This window comes from Rhynchophorus ferrugineus, unplaced genomic scaffold, assembly GCF_030347505.1.
Source record: "Rhynchophorus ferrugineus isolate W39M unplaced genomic scaffold, kcgeb_rfMv2 rfM8, whole genome shotgun sequence".
NCBI lineage: Eukaryota > Metazoa > Arthropoda > Insecta > Coleoptera > Curculionidae > Rhynchophorus > Rhynchophorus ferrugineus.
The window spans coordinates 26,114,369-26,137,714 of record NW_027472587.1 but is presented as its reverse complement, the minus strand read 5'-3'; the positions used below and the strand labels follow the sequence as shown (position 1 = coordinate 26,137,714).

At 32.4% G+C, this 23,346-nt stretch overlaps 1 protein-coding gene across 1 annotated transcript in view; it reads left to right on the top strand.

Moving 5' to 3' along the window:
• Positions 1-23,346, top strand: part of Poxn (paired box pox-neuro) — a 94,577-nt gene that overhangs the window by 1,743 nt on the left and 69,488 nt on the right. The window lies entirely within an intron of this gene.

The following is a 23,346-nucleotide window of genomic DNA, read 5'->3' as shown; positions in this document are numbered from 1 at the left end:
AGCTGATTAGCGCGTACATTGGGATGCACTGACACTCTTTCGAAGTACTTCACACAAACACGTTGGATTACACTCGTTATAGGTTCTAGAGGAATATCGCGTTGTATCACTTTATTTGAAATATAGTACGGAGCATCAACAATGGCACGCAACACCTTATTTTGGAACCGTTGAATGATGGATATATTGGATTTGCTAGCGGTACCCCATAGTTGAATTCCATATGTCCAAATGGGCTTGAGTATAGACTCATACAGCAATACCTTGTTATCTAATGATAACTTGGATTTGCGCCCAATGAGCCAATACATTTGATATAATTTTAGTCCTAGTTGTTTCCGTTTAGAGAGTATGTGCTTCTTCCAGGTTAGGCGTCGATCTAAATGCATACCAAGATATTTAACATGGTCTGCTTGGGAGAGTTGGCGATGATTGATATTTACTGGTGGACATGTTCTTCTACGCAGGGTAAACGTTATATGCGTGGATTTTGATTCATTGGCTTTAATGCGCCATGTCTTCAACCATAATTGTATTTGCTCCAGGTGGGTTTGTAGGTTTATTGATGCTGTGACTGGATCTTCATGGGATGCTAAGATTGCTGTATCGTCTGCATATGTTGCCACAGTAGTTATTTTTGTGGTGGGCAGATCAGCCGTATACAGAAGATACAGTACTGGACCCAGTACACTACCTTGCGGAACTCCTGAATATATGGGATTTAATTCGGTATGTTCATCGCCTTGATTTACAATAAAATGTCTGTCAGTGAGATACGATTTTAGTAGCTGATAGTCCGGATGAGGGAGAAGTTTCTTTAGTTTAACCTGCAAGCCCGTATGCCATACTTTGTCAAAAGCCTGAGATATGTCTAGGAAAGCAGCCGAACAATATCTTTTGGCATTTAGGTCAGCGTTTATTTGATTTACAAGTCTATGCACTTGTTCTATAGTCCCATGCTTATTGCGAAAGCCAAACTGATGTTCTGGAATAATTTTTCTTTTTTCTATTATATAGTTTAGTTTTTTTATGTATAACTTCTCGAAAACTTTCGAGATTATTGGTAATAAACTTATAGGTCGGTAGGAGGTCACATCTTCTGGTATTTTTCCTGGTTTAAGTATCATTAATATTTTAGCTACTTTCCAGATACTAGGGAAGTAATTAATTCGTAGCATAGCATTAAATATATATGTTAATAGTTTTATAGCCTTTTCTGATAGTTCTTTTAAAATTTTGCCAGTAATTAAGTCATAACCAGGAGCTTTTTTTAATATTAATCTCTCTCATTATTGTATGTTTAACTTTTTTGACCGTTAATTTCTCGTGCGGTAAATCCATTTGAAATGGCGAATCTAGAAAGCTAGTAATTTTATTTTCGTCATCTTTATGTAGCTGAGACTGGAAAGGTTTAAAAACATTTTTTAAGTGTTTTGAGAAAATGTCGGCCTTCTCTTTATTGCTTCTCGCCCAATTATTTTCGCTTGTTTTAATAGGTGGGTTATGCTGCTGGGATCTCCTAAGCTTTTTTGTTGCTTTCCACAACGAATAGTCTGTAGCCTCAGTTGATGTCAAGTTTTCTAGGTATTCTTGAATGCCTTGGTTCTGTTCGATTTGGATTAGATCTCTCAGCTCTTTTATGGCCCTATTAAATTTTCTTTTATTCTCTTCAGTCCTTTGCTGTTGCCAATTTCGTCGTAACTTTCTTTTTTCTGCTATCTTTTTCTGTATTGTACATGATATATGTGTATTTTTTCTTGGAAATGTTTCAATGTTGGGAGTCGCGGAATATGCTGCCTCCTGTATATTTTTTGTAAGATTTATTGCTGCTATTTCTATATCCATTTCAGTTTGTAACGGTAAGTTTAGAGAGATATTTTGGTCTAAGTTTTCTCTAAATGAGGGCCAGTTAGTTCTATTATTGCACAGAGAAGGGGGTTTATCTTTGATGGTAGTTTTTGAAGAAATTGTTACTATTATTGGTGAATGATCAGAAGACAGGTCGAAACATGATTCTGCCTGACACTTTTTTGGATCAATATTTTTTGTAATACAGAAATCTATTGTATCTGGTTTTTTATTTCTGTCTGAAGGCCAATATGTTGGTTCACCAGTAGAGATATGTTGTAAGTTATCTATCCTTATGGCTTTGAGCAGTTCTCTACCTTTTGAGGTTATTATTCTTGAACCCCACATTAAATGTTTTGCATTATAATCTCCTCCTGCTATAAATCTATTACCTAGCGTATGGAAGAATTCTTGAAATTGTTCTGCCTTGTTGTTATGTTTGGGTGGGCAATAAATCGCAGAAATTGTTAATGGTCCATGGGCTTCCTCTATGGTTATACTGGTGGCTTGCAGGTAGTCTTTGCGGAATTTTTCTTTTTCGAAATGCTTTATATCATCTCGAATTATTATGGCTGTACCTCCATGTGCTTTATCATCAGGGTGATTTGTATGATAAAGCTTATATTTAGGAACTTTCAAATAATTTTTGTCCGTAAAGTGTGTTTCGGAAACCATCATAACGTCAATATTTTGTTCAATTACGAACATTTTTAGTTCCCTGGCATGTTGTTGGAGCCCATTGGCATTCCAGACGGCGATTTTGTAGCTATTGGTTTCAGGCATTAGGCAAGTTTGCTTACGACGGTTGTGAGTAGACCAAGCATCGTACTCATTTGATCCATTAGTTTGGCCATCATATTTTCTAATCTTGAGATGTTGCTAGTTTCAGTAGGTTGAGATATTGTCTCTCGTTTTTGTGCTGAACCATTTTCAACTATTTGGGCATAAGTTATGTCTGGTTGACTTGTTCTGGTGGGTAGTGGTAGGTTGGTAGTAGTGGATTGTTTTTGTTGATGCCTTTTTTCCTTTAAGGCAGGATAGAGTTTCTGCTGTAGTTGCTTGTGAACTGCGCAACCCTTGTAGTTCGCTGGATGATTTCCGTTACAGTTGACACATTTCACTTTTTCATCGCGAACTTTACGAGTACAATCTCCTGTCTTATGTTCTCCTGCACATTTTACGCATCTATATGATTTGCGACAGTAAGTCTTTGTGTGCCCGTGCGCTTGACACCTTGTGCATTGTGGTATAATTCTTTTTATATGTGGTGGTTCGCATTTAATAATATTATTTTCCAATTTGGTGATTTCATACACCGCCTTATTGTTTCCATTAGGTTTTATGTCTATATAAAACATAGGCAGAGGTTTTTTTGTCGTGTGATGTCGTATATTGTGAATATTTACGACCTCGTGGCCTTTTTCAGCTAGTGCTACCTTGATGGTGTTAAAGTCCGTCCCGTGATGTAATCCTTTTAATACGAATTTAAATGTTCTCTCGGATTTTGGCCTGAATGTATGGTATTGGGTGTTTCTTTCATCTAATTCTTTTATAAGAACTTTAAAGTGATCCGCTTCGAACAATTGGATTTTAATTGTTTCATAGCTCACTGTTTTAATTGTGTAGTTCGTAGTAATGGTTTTTAATAAATCATGGATGTTTTTTATTATTCCTACCTTATAGACTGTTATTGGTGGTGGTTTGGGAACAACTTTCTCAGGGCTTGGTTGTATGTTCTCTTCAATTTCTTCCGACAGGTTGCTAAAACTGTTTTTTGTCTCTATCGGTTTCTGCAACCAATAGTCACTGATTCTTGTTTGTTTCCTCGCGATTTCTTCTTCTGGACTTCTCAATCGTTTTTTGTTAACGACTGTAGTCCATTCTGATGGTGGAGTTTGCGTTATTGCTGTTTGTTCTAATCTTATATCAAAGTGTGCAGGTGATTTGGTTGAATCGCTATTGTTTGCCATTTTTTAATTTTTAATATTTTATTTAATTTACTTCCAGAGGATAAAAAAAATAAAATAAATACATTGTTTATTTCACGCACTTCATTTTTCACTTACGTTATTTTAGCACTAGTTTTTTTACTATAAATACAATAAATGAATTTCAAAAGGACTGTTGTAAAATAAGATGAAATTATTTTAAACACTAATAAAAATGAGATGCAGTCCTTTTGTCTGGTCACGTAAACACGTATTCACTACACTTTAGGTCCACTGAGAGACGGATAGCCGCATCTGTTATGCGTTTTTAACACTCAATTAAATAACCGTAATAAAATACTGGGTTTTTTTAAAGAAAGGTATCTTTTTATAGCTTGGACCGTATTGAAAATACGTCTTCACCCTACGAAGGTTGGAACTGAACTGAATGTTACTAATTGTTCTTATTATTTGTCCTAAATCTCCATATATTAAGGTAATTCAGTGAAAAAAAAAGAATGAAAAAAAATTCAGAAAAAGAAATATATATATATATATATATATATATATATATATATATATATATATATATATATGGAAGAAGAAAATATATAAAATATTGTTAAAATTTATTTTATTATTTTATTCTCCCATCCGCTAAAGCTAAGGCTTAAGCATCTTTTTTAAACATTTCCATCTGATACGAAATACTACATATACTCAATCATTAATATATCAATTACTGCATATGATATCAATTGAAGTAACTAATAATCGAAAAATGATGAATAATGTCGAACAACAACGAATGAAATGATCATAAAATATCTCATTTAAGCAATTCTACATATACTTTTCCTGGATTTTCCAACACTTAATTACATTTGATAGATTTAGTTTTCTGCTTAATGGAATCTAACATCTAGGCAGTTTTTACGACTGAAACTTAAAAAATTGAACATTTTCAACCAGTAATTGAAATAACAACAAATAAACCAAATTCACCTAGCGGTCTGCAGCTTCTATAATATCCTCTACATTCCGTAATATTCTTCCGTAATATAAGTTGTAAATTCATCGAACAATTCACTATTTTGGCTGCTGCTAAAATATCTTTGCGATATATTCGGTGTAATAATTTTTTTTTATCCAACCGCTTCTAGTTCCATTTTGTAATAATACTACTCGTTCCAGATTTCACATTCTGTATATCAATAACAGGATTAGTTCCTTACAATTTTACCGTACAATGTGGGTAAAGAAAAGCGAAATCTTTTAAGTGCCAATTTTTCATGCTCTATTCCAGACATATTTTGTCTGTCGATTTTGAACAAAGCTTCATGAAAATTACCATCCTATATTTACACGAAATCTTGGCAGAAATTTTTTTTAAACGCTAAGGTAGGACATTTATCGTTTTACAAATAATAAATTTTAAAATGACTAAACTTGTAGTGATTGCATACATTTTGACTAGCAATATATATAGATGAAAATGCAAATTATATATTCTTATTATTTTTATTATTTTTCTGAGCAATATAACACTTTTCCATTTAGTGTTGATAATTTATTCAGTATATACAGACACAATCACACATCATCAATCTCAAAATTAGATATTCCACATTCATTATTTCTGTTTGTTTGATTGAATAATAGAACAAATCTGCTGCCAAAGATCCTCAAACACTCTTAGAACTTATAGTAATGGTTCTCTATCATGTATGGTTTATATCAACTATTTAAATTTTTTTTATAACATCTTTATTAGATACGCTTAGTACAATCTTAATTTACAATTAATTTATTACTACTTTTCCTATGTACTTGGATTTATTAACAAGCAAGACCAGTGTGAGAAAATACATCAGTATATATTCCTTAATTATAAAATTATAATTATTTATTAATTATTAACTTATAGCTATAGTTTACACTAATATTACACACTAAATATTCACACAAGTTCGTATGGTTTTGTTCGTTTCAATCTTCTGACATCCTGCGCGCTGTCCAGCAGTTGTATTGCTTCCACGTTAGTATGATTTAGTAATCTTCTTTCGTGTTTTATGGCGAAATCCTGCACAACTTCGCAAATCCATTTGATTTCCAGGTTATCGTGCAGTTCTTCATTGGTTACATAGATAGCCTAGCAGTTCACGAGTCAATTATTTCTAGACAGTTATATGCGATAATAATGATCCAAAAGAAGAGAAAATGGTTAGCATATAAACTATATGAAAATATATTTCGAGTCATTTCAAAATCACGTTTTCATTACCTGCAAGGTAAAAGGAATATTTTAATGCGGTGTACTGTAACTGGCGTGAATATATTTTAGTCCAAAAGAGTGTTCAAGAGTCCATCCACATCGATACTGAAGAGGAACTTATTATATATACACATACCTCGACAATAATTATGACAAACCAGCTTCCCGTATTCAAATAAATATATAACTATGCTCTTATCCTCGTTTCCGAAATAAACTAACAAGACAGGTGTAGTATAATACATATGATAGAAAGTGTGTGTCTAAATATTTCTTTTTGAGATACCTGAAAGGAAACGTTTAATTGCTTGATACTAAAAAAAGAAGAATTCTCTGTAGCATATTGTGACTGGTGGTAAAAAGTGGGTTTACTACGACAATCTCAAGTTGAAAAAGTTGGGGGTTAATGCAGTAAAATCATCTACACTGACATCAAAACGGAAGATTCGTGGCCCAAAAGGATTGCTGTGCATATACTGAGATTAGCAAGATGTAATGTATTACGAGCTACTAAAACAGAATGAAATTGCTACTACCGATCTCCATTGAATAAGTTGAATTACGTATTTTTGCAAAAGAAGAACGAATAGTTGCACACGTTGCAAGAGTTGTAAATGATATATGGTTGCAGCTCAGATGAGAAGCCCAGTGTATGCTATTCTATAACTATAATTCTATAACGCCCAGTGTAGTTATCAGACAAGCTCCTTCTGATTATTACTTATTCAAATCGATATAACATGATTTTGTTGATACACGGCTCTAAAAGGCTGAGAAGGTATAAATATATATTGATTATTTAATCGCTACCAAACATTGTTTATCCGATACAATATCACCATGTTGCCAAAAATATGCAAGAAATCTGTAGAAAATAATAGAAAATATTTTTATTATATATATAGTATGTTCAAAGTTATTTTTTACATAAATTCTAGTCTAAATAAAATAATTGATAAAAAGTTTATCAAATATAGTTTATTTTAACACTAGCGACCCGCCCCGGCTTCGCACGGGTGCAATGCTGATACAAAATTAAATACACTACAGAAAAAATATGAACGTTGTATATAAAAACATCGCGGCCCGCTCCGACTTTGCACGGGCATAAAATATATATGCCTATGTCACTCAATGAAAACATGATTAAAATCGATCCAGTATTTTTGGTTCATTCATTACTGCCCTTGGCCTGCACGCATTAAATTTGGAGTAAAACAATTCCTCTTCCCCTATACTTACTATGAAGATTTCCTGCTATCTTTGGAATATCTAAATTCATACAATTTTTATTACATTACACATTTTTAAACGCAAATTTTAAATTTGTAATATCTCCGAAAATATTTGTTTAATTTACATGCTGTAAGGAACCATATTGATCTATATTAATTGCACACTTTATTTAAGGTACTTAATTCGATAAGGATTAATGCCGTATTGCTTAAAATAGCTTCGTAAATAAGCCATTTTCTCACGTAAAAAGTAAACAATAAAAATGGTTAATGTGGGTTATCCCTAAAAGATAAGCATATACCATCGCGGACTTTTTTGTAGACCTTTTTATGGTGTACAATACTGTAGTACATTAATTTGATCTAACTCGTAGGGTTAGGCAGCGTTTTTGCTAATTGCTAAATAAGCCTAAAAAAATAGGTTAATTTACGACATCACGTTAGAAACCTCTAAAATTAGCAATGTTGCCTTAGTATATTATGCATGTATTATACATATAAACCTTCCTCTTGAATCACTCTATCTATTGAAAAAAACCGCATCAAAATCCGTTGCGTAGTTTTAAAGATTTAAGCGCACATAGGGATATAGGGACAGAAAAGGCGACTTTGTTTTATACTATGTAGTGATTATAGTACATCTATAAACTACAGTTAATTATACAGCCACAATAGTTTATAGGTTAGAGTTATAATCTCTTATCACTATTGTTTTGAAGAATTTTTCATACGTCTGACAACCCGCCGACTTTTGCAGACTAGTTCTGCAGACTAGTGCAGACAGTTGCAGACTTTTTAACTAGAATAAAAATGGGAAGGAAAATATTGTTTGATTCTGAAACGAATTTACAAACTGCGGCAGGGAATATGCATTGTTCCAATTTTTTCTAATAAATGTCCTTTAAAAGAGAAATTCTTTTAACGTATGTACACAGTAAGAAAATCACATCGTAAAATAATCCAAATATGTACATATTTCCTCGTATATCAGCATCAATTTGAATACATATAAAACAAGATATTAGCATCAGATTTGACTGTAGCTCATAAATAAATCGGGTTGCAATAAGCACTTAGATAAGATCAAATTTACGTCTACAGATTGGAAACTTCCCAAAGCGAAATATTTCGGGTGACATTTGCATCTCGACCAAAAAAAATCGAAAACATCACCGAGAGCGTGACCAATGGTCGTTTTCGGCCAATCCGAATGCAAATGCGTCCGAATAAGTCACCCTAATATAAAAAAAACATCACAAAAATTAGTAATTAATCAACGATTGTGCACTGTTAAAATTGCTCGACCTTCTGAAGCTTTAAATTATATTTATAGCTTATTCGTGGAAAGAAAAAGATTAGTCTAATAAGCGGTAACTTTTTTCAGTTATTTTTAATATATTAATATATATTACGATTACATGAAATATGTCAAATATCAATGATTACCATCGAATTCATTCCAGAGCTAAGTTACACGGACAACGGACACGGACAGTTACAACGGATATTTGTATACGTTATTTTGAAATAGATAATTCCGTTTGTAATAAACGGAAAATAAGTTAGTAAGTTATGAAACGTCTAGAACAGTGTTTCCCATTTGCTAGGTCGCTACGCGGTACTGAGCGATCAAAATAAAATACCGGGTCGCAAAAACGACCAAGTAGTAGTGCAAGTAGAAGTTCTAATATTGATTCCAACGAAACGGGCACATGATGAACAGATAAACGAATCTTCAAAAAAGAAAAAGGGTTCATGGACCCGAGAATATCTTGAAGATTACGTTCAATTTGGCTTTATAGAAGGCACAGATCAAAAACCATTATGAGTAATCCACAATGTCGAACTATCAAACAATGAAACCTTCAATGTTGCAGCGGCATTTGGAACTAAAATATCCTGATTATGAGGAAAAGCCAAAAGAGTTCTTTACTAATAAGAAGAGAGAATTAAATAAAAGAAAAAAAATAAATTTTTTCTTCTTTTTCAAATAACACGGTAAAGCGTAAGATTGTAGATAAAGGAGATGATATTGAAAAACCAGTCGTAAACCATGTGAAACAATGTCATTATTTTTATTTCAAATTCAATAATGCAATGGATAATGCCAATTTGATATATTTTGTACGATATGATTTTGGGAGTGTTATTTATGAACAGTTATTGTTTAATGAAGAAATATTTAACTTAATTAATGATTATATCGATAAAAATAACATTGAAGGGAAGAAGTGTGTGAGATCGGATAGTGATAGCGCATGAGCAATATCAGGTATCCATACTGGGTCTTATCCAAGGGTAAAAGTTGCAGCGCCGGAGTGTCTATGTCACTGTAGAATTCATAGAAAGGCATTAGTTGTCGAGAAAAAGCTTTTACTCTTGAGAGCAACGATGCAAAACTGTGTCAAGTTCATAAACTTTATGAAATCTCGTCCACTGAACTCAAGATTATTCTCTGTTTTATGCAAAGCAATGAGAAGTGATCACGAATATCTTCTTTTACATTGTGAGGTTGTGAGGTTGCTTTTACATAGCCTTGTGTGATAAGTAAAATTGTGAAGTAAAAGATTTTTTAGAACAACATTCCCCAACAGCCACAGATGTAATATTTGAATTCAAGTCAGATTTCATGATGATAAATGGATGGCAAAAGTCTTATATTTCTGAATTTTTAAGTACAACATAGCTGGAATAAGAAACCCATTTGAATTCAAGTATTCCGAAACTAATTTGCCAGATTCAGATGTTGACTCGTTAATTGAACTCTCAACTGACACAACATTCAAGGACATATTTGATACAAGACCATTTATAAATTTTTCGTTATCCTGTCGTCAATAATACACAAAATTAGCTCATCAAGCAATAAATGCCTTTTGTCACCTCTTACAAATGTAAAACTGAGTATTCAGCACTAGTTTGCCTTAAATTTAAATATAGAAACCTACATGAAGTATAACCAGACCTTAAGATAAAACTTTCGACATCTTAGGCGAACTTGGATTCTTTAACAAAAAATAAGCAGCGGCTCCATACTTCGCACTAATATTCACTGACTAAATAGGCGATACCAAAATACGTAATATTAATATAACATGTTTACTGTTAATAAATGTGTATTATTTTACCTAATGGGACCTGGGTTTATGAGCTTGGGTTTAAAAGTAAAGTCGGTCACGATGGGGCAGTGTGATAGGCCATATCATAACAATTTTTGGGAAACATTAGTCTAGAGTTTAAAAATCATTGGAAAGAAGTGGACACCTATAGTTCAGTCCCATTCTAATGTGTAATGTGTAATTCTAATTCTAACTAGCCCCTTATTCTTAGAAACCTATTTCTTATATTTTCCAGTGTATTAATCGTATTATATATCATGTATAAATATATATAGCCAAGAGTTCTTGTATTCACAAGTATATGAACATGTTTTTCATGAAACCACCTATAGAATAAAATATTAAAGGTGGCAAAATATGTTACAATAATGAAGACACTACCGAATAAATATACAATATCCATACGAAAGTACGTCTATAATATATATACATGGCATGTAGAAAATCACTTCATCATGCAATCTTCTCTCTATAAGATTCTAAAGTCTTATTCTAAAGTCTACATATGTCCAGTAATCAGATCAGGTGGTGTTAAATGTTTTAGTCTACACACTTTACTATCACGTCGCATATTTAGCTGATTAGCGAGTACATTGGGATGCACTGACACTCTTTCGAAGTACCTCAAACAAACACGTTGAATTAAACTCGTTTTAAAATTTGGCGACCAGAATAAAGTTCATATTTATCTAGCAAAGTAGAATAGGTTTGGGCATGAGTAACTTTGCTAAGTCTTTGTACCTAAAATATTTTATGAACTACAATTTGAACGAACTATAATGTGGCTTCATTTAATAGGTCATTGGACAATTGAATAGAAATATGCGAATTTAAGACCACTTATCAAGAAAACTGAAATTATTTTCTTTAATTTCAAACTAATTCAGACCAATTCTGATTATTTTTTCACTATAAAAAGGTATTTATTGCCAAAAATTGGTATATAATATATTTTCCATTATTTTGTGTCGACAGAACGATGTACACACTTGTTCGGTATTTCGAAACAGTGTCCATGCAAGACAAGCCTTGTTGTATCGATTGGAAGAAGTATTAACCATAACGATAGTTATAACAGAACTTTCCATTCAAGCCGCAATAATGTATCCTTGACAACTGTTCACAAGAGGACTACTTTGAGTCTTTACTCCCTATTGCTGATCATTTTTGCAAGGATAGGTCATTTAAATTGTTCATTTGGCGTTGGTAAATGATTACAGTAATAAATTCATTAAGTTTTAGCAACTGATAATTCACTACTCATTGTTAATCCTACCATATATATAATGAACTATAACTGTTTTTTTGGCGTTGTCCTAGTACATGCCTACAGAAAACTCTTCTTTTCTTGCTTGGCAAACAATGACTCGCGTGCTTTAGAAATTCAACCAAGAAATGTAATGAAGGTTGAAAGTGCAATTTTGAACATTCCATGCTTGTGTGCACTGAATAACTCAATAATCCTAAAAAGTAAATTGTTATATTATGTTAAAACTTTAGGGTTTCGGTGAATGGAAGTAAAACGAAACGAGACAATGGTGTTTACATTATATGGCCGTTATTTATTGAAGTAATATAAAAATGTAAAAATACAAGTGGTAAAAAAAGGCTGGCAGCGGTGTCATCTGGTGAAGAGGCTTGGGCAGTCGATTGTGGCACATCTAAACCAAACGATGGTCGGTTATTGGATGACTGAAGGTACCCTTCAATAATCTCCCAGATAAACGTCTCGGGGTTGCCAGCTATTCATTATCGTGTTCCAGTTGACGCTGGACGTTTGTAGACCGTTATTCCACGACGTAAAATTCGACATGTCTCAAGGTCGCCATCAAACTATCAAATTTAAACAGTTAAAAGTGCTTATTTATATTAATACTTTAGATTTCCATTAATACATATCGCTGATCAGAATATATGAAAAATATAAGTAATTAATATTACAAATTACAAATAATCAATTAATAATCAAGCGATTTGTCATAACTTTCTCCGAAAATGAGTTATATACCAAAATAATGTCATGAAAATCAAATTATATCCGCGACACGAAGTACGTAAGATGCAAAAAAAACGAGCATCTGTTAGTCGTTTAATTAAAATTTAACTTGACCCATATCGGACGGCAACCAATTTCGGTTGAAATCAATAATCAATCGATGCCGTCAACAATTTTTTGCGTTCTTTTTAACACCTCTTCTTATCGCTTCCGCCACTCAATGCGCCAATTTAAAAAACTATACGCACGTCGTATGCCTTATTGCTCGTTTTCATTCAGCAATAATCAATCCTCATAATCAGTTTCGTTTAATTTCCGATGGGTTCATAACGCTCATGCATATTCATACTGTTTTAATTTTCATTTTACTGAAAAGTGAAAGTCAACACCAGCTAAAGATTTTAATGGAAAACATGAAGACACTCGTTTAATTTATGATCTACAATCACTTCAATTACTAATTTATATTTTTTATTAATAACATCTTATATTAAATATGCTTAGTGCAATCTTAATTTACACATTAATGTATTACAACCGTTCTGTTGTATTTTCATCAATTCAATCAAATTAAAGAAAATAAAACTACTTTAGCTACAGTTAAGAGTAACATTTTATTATCATACAAGCTCTTGTGGTTATATCATTCTTCAATTCGCTTCAATCTTTCCTGATATCCTCCGTCTTGTCCAATCAGTATCGCTTCCACGTTGCTGTAATTTTGTAACCTTATTTCATGCCTTAAAGTGAAATATTGGATAACTTCGTAAATCCATTTGATTTTGAGGTCTCATATTTCTATAAATCTATATGCTTTTAAGTCGAGTTAAGAGTATCTTCCGACTAACCAGTATGCCTCGTTTTGAGTCATATCTGCTGTAAAGATCGCAATCTAACACGATGTATACAATTTAACCTACCACCGAAATGGATGCCGAGGTATTTAGCTGATTTTGCTTCGGGAATCGGGCATCCATCAAATTTGGTTTTTGTGTCAATATGCATTTTGCCGCAATAGATAATTAACATGGACAGGTCTTCATCATACAAGTTTCAATATATAATTTAGCAGTGGGAGTAATGGCAGTCATTAGACCCTTAGCTCTAAAAAACATTGTCATAATTATTAATCCACAATCGCTATTGGAAGAGAGCGTCTTCTTAACCAAGAAGCTGTAATTGGTGTTTTAGGTATTCTTAATCGAAAATCTTCAAATATTCGAATAATCTTCAGTAAGCCTCGCTACAAGTTGTCGCATATTCCGGATATCGTTGTGCGTCAAACCAAATTGGGAAATAAACAGGAATGCCAAAAAAAACAGTTATCATGTTGACATACATTAGATTTACATTGCTTTTAAGAATGAAACATATTTCAAGATATTTTAAATAATAAGTGGCATAAATAATTATAACCTATTGAAAATGTTGAGAAACCGATAGCCAATCACTTATATAATATCATCACTCAACTGCATAACTATCGACTAACTAACAACGGTTATTGAAAATAGGTTTGAAGAAAAGAAATACTACCACGCAGTATTATTGAACGTATCAGACATTCTACCAGATACAGCATTTGAGACTAATCCAAAAGGAGTGGAAATTGTTACCGCAGAACCATTGGTGGCGACAATCGAGTCGTGAAAAAGTTATATATCTGTCCAAGGTTATAAAAAATACACAAGTGACAGCCAACAAGAATTACAAATGGAGTGTAGACTGGAATATACAGTTTAATAGTTCCAAATCAAATCATATCAATTTTGAAAAAGCATTTAGAATTTCGGTGAATGGAGGTAAAACGAAATGAAACAGTGGTGTTTACATTATGTGACCGTTATTTATTGAAGTAATATAAAAATGTGGAAAATATAAAATAGATAAAACGGCTGGCAGCGGTGTTACCTGGTGATGAGGCTTGGACAGTCGATGGTGGCACGTCTAAACCAAACGATGGTCGAGTACTGAATGATTGGAAATACCCTTTAATAACCTCACAGATAAACGTCTCGGGGTTATAAAAGTTATTCGTTATCGAATTCTAATTGGCTAAAACTGAACGGTGACATTCACTCCAAGTCATTTAGAAAGTTTCTGTAGCAGCAGCGTTTCGTGATGAGCTAATTCTGTCATTAGTCGCAGTGCGCCCGTAATCGACGCTGTGGGAGGATCGATTATTCGACGACGTGTTAGCTTATTTTCTTCGACGACGAGACATTAGTAATTCTGGTACCTCGGCAAAGATATGATGAGTCTACGGTGACTGCAATCGGTACCTAGCTTCTGGAGCTGCTCTGTGACTAATCCGTAGTCACACATATTATGGAAATTCAGAAAAAAACAAATAACGACGGTATCCGACCGAAGCTGCCCAAAGCCTTTCAAATCAAAATATCTGCCATTATGACGGAGACGGCGAGCGAAGGAAGACATTATGATTTAAACATAGCGCCGAAAGAAATATTTAGCCGAGACGCTGATGATTAAACACTGATGTAAAAATCTCTAAGGGTTCAAAAGATTGTGAAGGAAATAAAATTTGGACAAAAAATTTAAAAAAAAATGATATGGAAATAATGAAATGAAATTTAAGGTCCGTTGTTCCAGCACTAAAATAAAATTTAATGAGGAACAAATGTTTGAATGAATATAATGCTGAACGAACAAAAGTAAATTCGAAGAAGAATAGTTTTAAAAATATTGAAAATGTTAAAATAAAAAATTTAACGGCCACGTAAAATACACCATGTTGCACATACCCTCCATTCACGAGTCCAAACCCAATTTTGTGAAAGATCACGTCGAGGTCACCTGGTCGAGGTGTTACCTGGTGACGAGGCTTGGACAGTCGATGGTGGCACGTCTAAACCAAACGATGGTCGAGTACCGAATGATTGGAAATACCCTTCAATACCCTCCCAGATATACGTCTCGGGGTTGCCAGCTATTCATTATCGAGTTCTAATTGGCGCTGCTAGCACCCCGCCCGTGTTCAACATCTGGGATTATATTTCTGGGTATTTTGTAGACCTTTATTCCACTATGTAAAATTTTACATGCCTCAAGGTCGCTACAAGCATAATCATAAACATAATTAGATCGTTTGAGGAATTGGGTATTCCTTGCAATTAACAAAATACTTCAGTATCCATCTTAATGGTCTACTAAATTGGAATCATCTCATGTCCATCCCAATTTAGCGGTGAAATGTCCAAAACCTAATCAACCTTGAATAATACCCAATTTCTAAGCAGAATCATAAAAGAAGTTGGTCATAAAAGGTTGGTTATAAATCAATGGCTACATATGATTTTATTTCAGTAGATTCAAAAAATACGGTCAACATAATTGTTTTCATTACTTTATCTTCTTAATATACAATTTAATGCCATCTTCATTGCAAAAATACTTTCCTGTTATTGCAGAAATATTTACTTTGCAATCATATTCATTCATATAGTTCTTCAAAGCATAGTAAATAAATATCTGAAGCTTCTCTTGTGGCAACTACATGTAATATTGTTCTAAGAAACACCTATTATAATAAATTCATCAGAATTTCTCCAACTAACCTGTCAAAAAATACATTATTTAATAAACAACCATTTATTTTGCGCAGCTATTAGATCTTTCCATATCGAATAACTGTAAGTTGGCATTAATAATAATTATCTGTTAATTGTTTTAACTATTTACAATGATCTTACGTGAAAGAATTTTGTCGAGTAAAATAAATCTCTTGGCAAAGATACAATAAAAATGTATAGTAACCAGTGCAAACCATTTAAGGTTACTTTTACGAGCTATTAATTATCTAATTATTTGTATTAGAGTCCAATACGTTGAAGGTAATTTAAATAATTTAATTAGTTCACTATATGTACCTAATAAAATCAAATGCATTCAAAATAGGTAGTTTTTTCTTAAATCAGAATTACAACTAATTTATTTCAATCATAATAGTTTCCTTCAAAGTATACAACGATCATTTTCTGGTTTATCCTTCTTTTTTTTGCCGGAATACTTTTAAATATTTTGATGCATATGCCAAGGCACCAAAGTTTGGACTCATAGCGGATATATTAATATTTTTCGATTAAAAAATTAATGATACTTTCTAAACATTTTCAAAACATATCGATATCTTTAGTAAACCTTTAAAATTAAATTTTTAGTACTTGGATTTTAATTTTAATAAAAATTTCTTTGTATTTAATTAATTTAGATACATATAATTAAAAAATATCGAAATTTTTCGATTCTTCAATATACTTTATTCTTCGACAAATCGATATTGTTTTCAAAAGATCGAATCCGTTATATTAGTTTTTTATACATCGATATTAGATGAAAATTTATACAAGGGATTATATAAGTAGACGTTCATAAATCATGGGAGTGCTACAGAAAGCAAGAAAATGAAGACAAGGAATAAAGAAATAATATTATTATTTTTTATTATGTAAGATATTACAAACAAATATAATTTTTGTTCCACCACACTTCTCATTTTTAAGTAGATAAACTTACCGAAATATCGTTTGTAAAATATCTATATTTTTTAAATATCAATATCGATATATTGATATTTTAAAAAGTTGAAATATAAATGTTTTTCCCCATAAATTATTATCCCGAACTAAGCAAAAAGCTATTCTTAAAACGCTTAAAACTAATTATTAAGGAAAATAAACTCATCCAGGCTCACAAATTTGGATTTAAGATTTAGGAAATAAACACACAACAATAGATATATTATACTACGGATTTAACTGAGAAATTGCTTAAAAAATTAATTTATTGAGCTAGACTTCCAGACGTAAACAAGCTTTCTGTAAAGTAAGATACGACGACCTTGAAATTACTTGGATTGAAACCAGATGAAATGAACCAGATTTTCATATTTATCATATATATCATTATAAATTATTTTACCTCTGATGATTACGTCGAAGTTAGATGGAATATAGAATATAGTCCTTGGACCAATATAGTTCTTATTATATACCTGTCGTGTTGTCTATACCTGTCTATACCTATTGCGTACCCTCAGTGTGAAGGAGTTACAATAGCTACCTTTATTAATGATAGAACCTTATTAGCTACAAACAGTAACATTAAGAAAGCTACGAAGGGATTATAAACAGCTATTGACAATATTACCATTTACCACAAAAAAATGACGATAATGATATGGGATCTGCATATATAAAATTAATTTACCAAAATACAGATTACCTGCAAATGATAATTGATTCTAGACTTTGGTATGACACTGGATAGGAAGCTCCAAGGGAAGGTTTATTTTAAAAAGAAATGAGCAGAACTTTGTATTAAGCTGAAAAATGTGACGGTTAATTGGACGAAACTCTATACAACAAATTGCTATTATATGAAAACTAGTGTGGGCATATGGTGTGCGACTGTAAGGATGCACAAATATACCAAATATCAATATAACAAATATTTCAGAACAAAGCCCTATTAGAAATGAGAACATCCACAAAAACGTAAGGAACCTACAGTCCGCGTAATTAAGAAAATAATATAGATAAGAAATAGATGATGAATATATCAGAGTTAATTATCAGACTCAAGAAATTAAACGCTTTGTCAAAAAAAGGAAGTGAGATTGCATTAACATAAGAATGCCAAAATGTAATTCACTTAGTCAAAGGTTAAAGAAACAAAAATCTTGCGAAGTAGTAAATCCATAAAACATTCATCATATAAGTTTATTACTTGTCAATTACTTGAAAGACAATAAAATATTTCATGCCTCAATTGTTACCCATGAATACACTCTATTAATACTCAATATTACAGTCAGTAAATAAATCGATAAACTTCCATAAATATAGCTTCATAACAATAAATCTCTGATGGTCGCTCTGTACATATGTGAAACTGGGAACCAAAGCAAGTAGGAATATATTGTATCCATACGGGTGTCGGCCATTATCATACAGTTGGCTGTTTTACCAAAACCATTGCGAAACAGGGTGGTAAATTTAAAATGACATTTTTTGCAAGCATTCCTGTCTAGTTTTTCATTGTCTGTACGTCTGTTCATATCATTCATTTTAATGTGTACAGTTAAGGTTAAATGTTCAATGTCTACATGGTTGTTTCTTGGTAAAAAACTTTTAAAATTAATTTAAAATAATAGAGTAATGATGAAAAAACTTTTTCAACTACAATAATTTAACGTTAGTTCAAAGAGTTATCCTGTATTATGTGGTGTGCTTATTCCAAAAATAACGATGAAAAAGTGATATCACCAACCAATTTCTCACATTTTAATGTCTCATTATTAAAAACCAATTTAAAATGTGAATTATTATATTACGTATTAGAAATACTTAAATTCATTGCTTATATTTATGGTATCTTTATTGCAAATGAATGATTCCCTATAAAGTAAATATAGAGCTTATGTTTGGATACTGTTCAGCGATCCGGAAGTCCTCATACTCTTGGTCAACAAAAGGCATTTACAAAATTTAAAGGATTTATATATGAGTGGACAGCAAACCAAAGTATCAACGTTAATCAAAAAATCAGTGGGTAGTTTGATATCCAGCAAGGATATGTTGCATACAACTGCCACTAGTATTATCGTAGCTTACGTGATAAATAACTTGGTAAATATTATCGTAACTTGGTGATGTAAGTAAGGTAAAAGAAGAGCAGTTTCACAAGGACATAAAAGAGAAGGATAAATGATACCTGGACATGATAATGGAATGTAATATCAACATGATAAATAATTGACCTTGATCACTTCAGATTACAGATTTATTGAAATTACAGCAAAATATATCGGCGAAGAAGCTATACAAGAAGCTTTACCAAAAATAGGGGAAAGAAAATACAAAAAAATAAACACCTTGCATTTTTTAATTTGTACATAACAATGTATAATCTATATATTGTAAGAAAATTGTAAGTGAAAAAAGTGATATAAAATAAAATGTCAAATAATTTAGGCGAATTTACTTATAAAAGTTTTACAAGCATTTTTGTTCACCTATGCAACTTTCTTCAACTTAAGAGGTTTTCACAAAACATCTCAACAATTTAGTTAAGGCGAAAGAATCATCGGAAAAGTATAAAGATTCCAAAAATAATTCGAGTAAATGGTTTCGAAGGTAAACAATTTTAAGACAAAAATCTTTTTACATATCTTAAAATTGCATTTTCTTGGTATATTTCTGGGTACGAACTACTTTCACATCATCCTTTAGCCTCGCGTTTTGAATCAGACTCATTGTGGTAGACTCACTTTCATCGTTCATCAGCAATTTTTATCATTTATACAACTCCCAATATTGCAAAAAGCAGCATATTTTGTTGCATTTCTAGCCACAGATTATACATATTCTGAAACCAAATATTTACTTAAAATATTGCTCACTATTCTCTAGAACTTCACTTAGATCTGTATTAACCAGCGAGTTAATATTCCAAAATCATATCATATATTTTTTTAGTTTCTGGACACTTTTCTCATAGATGATCCTCAAGATTTATACGGTATATAAGTCTGCAAGCTTACAAACAATGGTTTCCAAAAGAGTAGATTAATCCATCGCATTTACATTAATTGAAATCGTTATACTCACTTTTTCCCATTTATAAGAGTACACGGACACGTAAAATTATATTTAAGTGACTTATAAACATATAATGAAGTTAGAACTTCTTGGTTATGTGACGTTCAGCTGAGTTTCGTTTTAACCGTTGTGTTGTGAAGATGTCCAAATTGTATTATGGATAAATATGCACCCAAAAGAACGAGCAGAAATAGTGACAATATTTATTGAAAATAATCATTCCATCATTACCACTTAGCGGAAATTGCGTCAAAAATATCCTAATCGTTCAGTGCCTCACAAAATCACAATTTATGGTTTACATGCGAATTTTCGACAGTACGGTTCGACAGCAGACAGGCCTCGTTCTGGAAGACTACAGACGTCTCGTAATGCTGAAAATGTGGCTCTAGTTCCCAGTTACACATTTCTGCATTCAGTTTAAGGCGAATATTGACAACTGATTTGAAAATGTTTCCGTTCAAAATTTAATTAGTCCAAAAATTGCTACCGAGAGATCCTGATCAACGAGTTGAGTACAGTAATGCAATTCTAAGGCTCTCTAGTGAAATTGGCGATTTTTAGTCTAAATTGATAATGAGCGATAAAGCACATTTTCTTCTCAGTTGCCACGTCAATAAACAGAAAAGTCGGTTTTGGGGAACACACAATCCTCAATTAATTCATGAAACATCATTACATCCACTAAAACAACCTATGGTGTGGTATTCATGCGGGAAACATTATTGGCTCGTATTTTTTTAGAAACGACCAAGGTGTTGCTGTTACTGTTACTGCTGAACCGTTTTTCATTTATTCTATAGTCAGACAACGGGTCTAATGTAAATAATAATAATAAATAATCGTGAATAATTCTCAGCATCTATATTAATGAATATAGCGCTATAATCACCGAATATTAGATCGAACATGAACTATGAACTATGAACTATGTAGCATCATACTGGACACCTTGACTCTTAAATAGTTTTCGCACAATTTTATCTATTATGATGTTGAAAAGCAAAGAAACGACGACTGCTCTTTAACAAAAAAATCGTTTCTCACTCACATAGCTAACGAAACAATTGTTAAAACCCTTTTTAATTATTGGATCTTGTAACTGCCATGGTTCATGTTGTAGATGTAATCCAATCAAATATATATTCTTAGACAATTAAAAAACATTATGGACAAAAATAATTTACAGTTTATTTAAATGTATGTACTGGATAGGGAAGTTTTTTTTAATGAAATTACATTTAAAATATCCTTTAGTTACATTAAAACCAACAAACTAGACAGTTTTACTTCGTGATAATCAGCAATAAAATGTATTTTAAAGTTCCGATAAGGTAAAACACAGTTTTAGTTTTGTTTGTCTCGTCGATTCGTGTAATACACATGTAACATTGTAAAGGCTGTGTATGTATGCTAATCAGATAAATGAATGCATGTGTGCTCCGCATGACAGTATCGATGAAAAGAAATATATTTCTTTATTTGCCTTTCAGCGGTTATAAATTTGGCAGACTTTTCATTGAATGTTATTCATGTATATGTACTTCTCGACAAAATTATTGTATTTCTATAAAATTTTTGTAATCTTATTATTATATTAACGATATTCTTTTTATCTTTATATGTATACCATTATGTAATAGCTAAAATCATAGATTCACCTGAATTTAAGTGATAGACAAAAATTAAGTTAGCTTTAAGAGAATTAATCGCTTACCGCTTGCATAAACCTACTACTTAAAAAAAGACCCACAATAAAATATCTAGAGCGGGCTTGGTTGACGCAGTAGTCAGGGTATCAGGGCTATATATCTTGCTGCTATAGCGATAGTCGAGGGTTCTAATCTTGCTGGCATATGATCTCGTAAATACATGTTTGTAATTGTTTATAACTGTGATTGTCCAAAAGGCAAGAGCGTAAAATCCACCAAAATAATTATCCCACTCATGCCAGTAACCAGGAAACTGGATGTCTTCTGGATTGATCTCAAAGTTGGCCACTCATCAGTTATAAGGTTTAATGCATAGGACCGCGGTTAGAATCCCACGTTAAGAAGTACGTCAATTCTAGAAAAATTCTATTTAATATAAAGGGGACTAAAATATAACAAAAATAAACTCAAATTCTACGATCTTGGGGTCCAGATCCATGACAGGCTGCTAACATTGAAAAAAAACAGAGATTATTATTTCTTCTGAGCATGTTTCAGGAAAGATATGATCTTTATGCGGTTTCGTGAAATTCGATAAATAATTATTGGAATTTGAATCAAAGATATTGATGATGTTGAGAATATACCAGTCCACATCTATTCTTACATTCACCTCAAAACTACCATATGATTTTTACTCGTAATACTTCCCCAGAACATCTGTGTGACTAAGATCGATGTTAGAAATGCCTAATGTCTGTACACTGATCAATAAAAGAAAGATAACTTGTCGGTGAGACCTACAAATTTCAATAAACTGAACATTTTTGTCATCATGAGATTATTAAAACAATTTGAATCTATTCATCCTTTACACCTTCTAGGATGACCCATCATTGAAAGGTCACTTTATATAATTTACTTCTTTTATGTGGATCCTTTCTAGAGCCAATATCTACGCGAATGACTCAGTGGAGTCCCTTTGAAGTAGAAAGCTTTTATAAAAATATGAATATTTCTAAGATCACAAAACAAAATTATTTTTACTCACTCGTTTGACATCTTGAAGAGGATTCTCCCGACTTGCACATGATCACCTGCTTGCACAATATGAACCTGCTCAAACATATAAACATAAACTGATTGAATGCAGTGTATTCCATCAAATAAGATATCAGCTTAACACGACGTCAAAAACTTGAAGGCTTAAATATTAACCTCAACAATATGGAAAAATGTATGGTATTCTTCATAGCAATAGATGTTTATACAAGCATATAGTTAGTCAAAATATCAAGGTCTCCGCTCCTAGTTATATTTCTTTATTTTCTCTATAGTTATATATATTTTATTAGCAGTCTCCTTTTTACCAACGAGGGTTTATCTTGCAAGTGACCGACTGGCAAGTGACCAACTTATAAATTATTCCAGAAGACATCCGGTTTTACCCAGCCTGGTTACTGGTGTGACTGGGATCATTTCCCTTGTCAGATTTTACTTTTGACCAAAAACAACGACGAGTTGATAATTCGGAGCAGTGTTTGAAGATGATCAAGTGTAATAAACCCGAGTTTTTGCGTCGATATGTGACAATAGATGAAACATGGCTCCATTATTTCACTCCGAACTCCAATAGACAGTCATCCGAATGGACTGCACACGATGAACCCA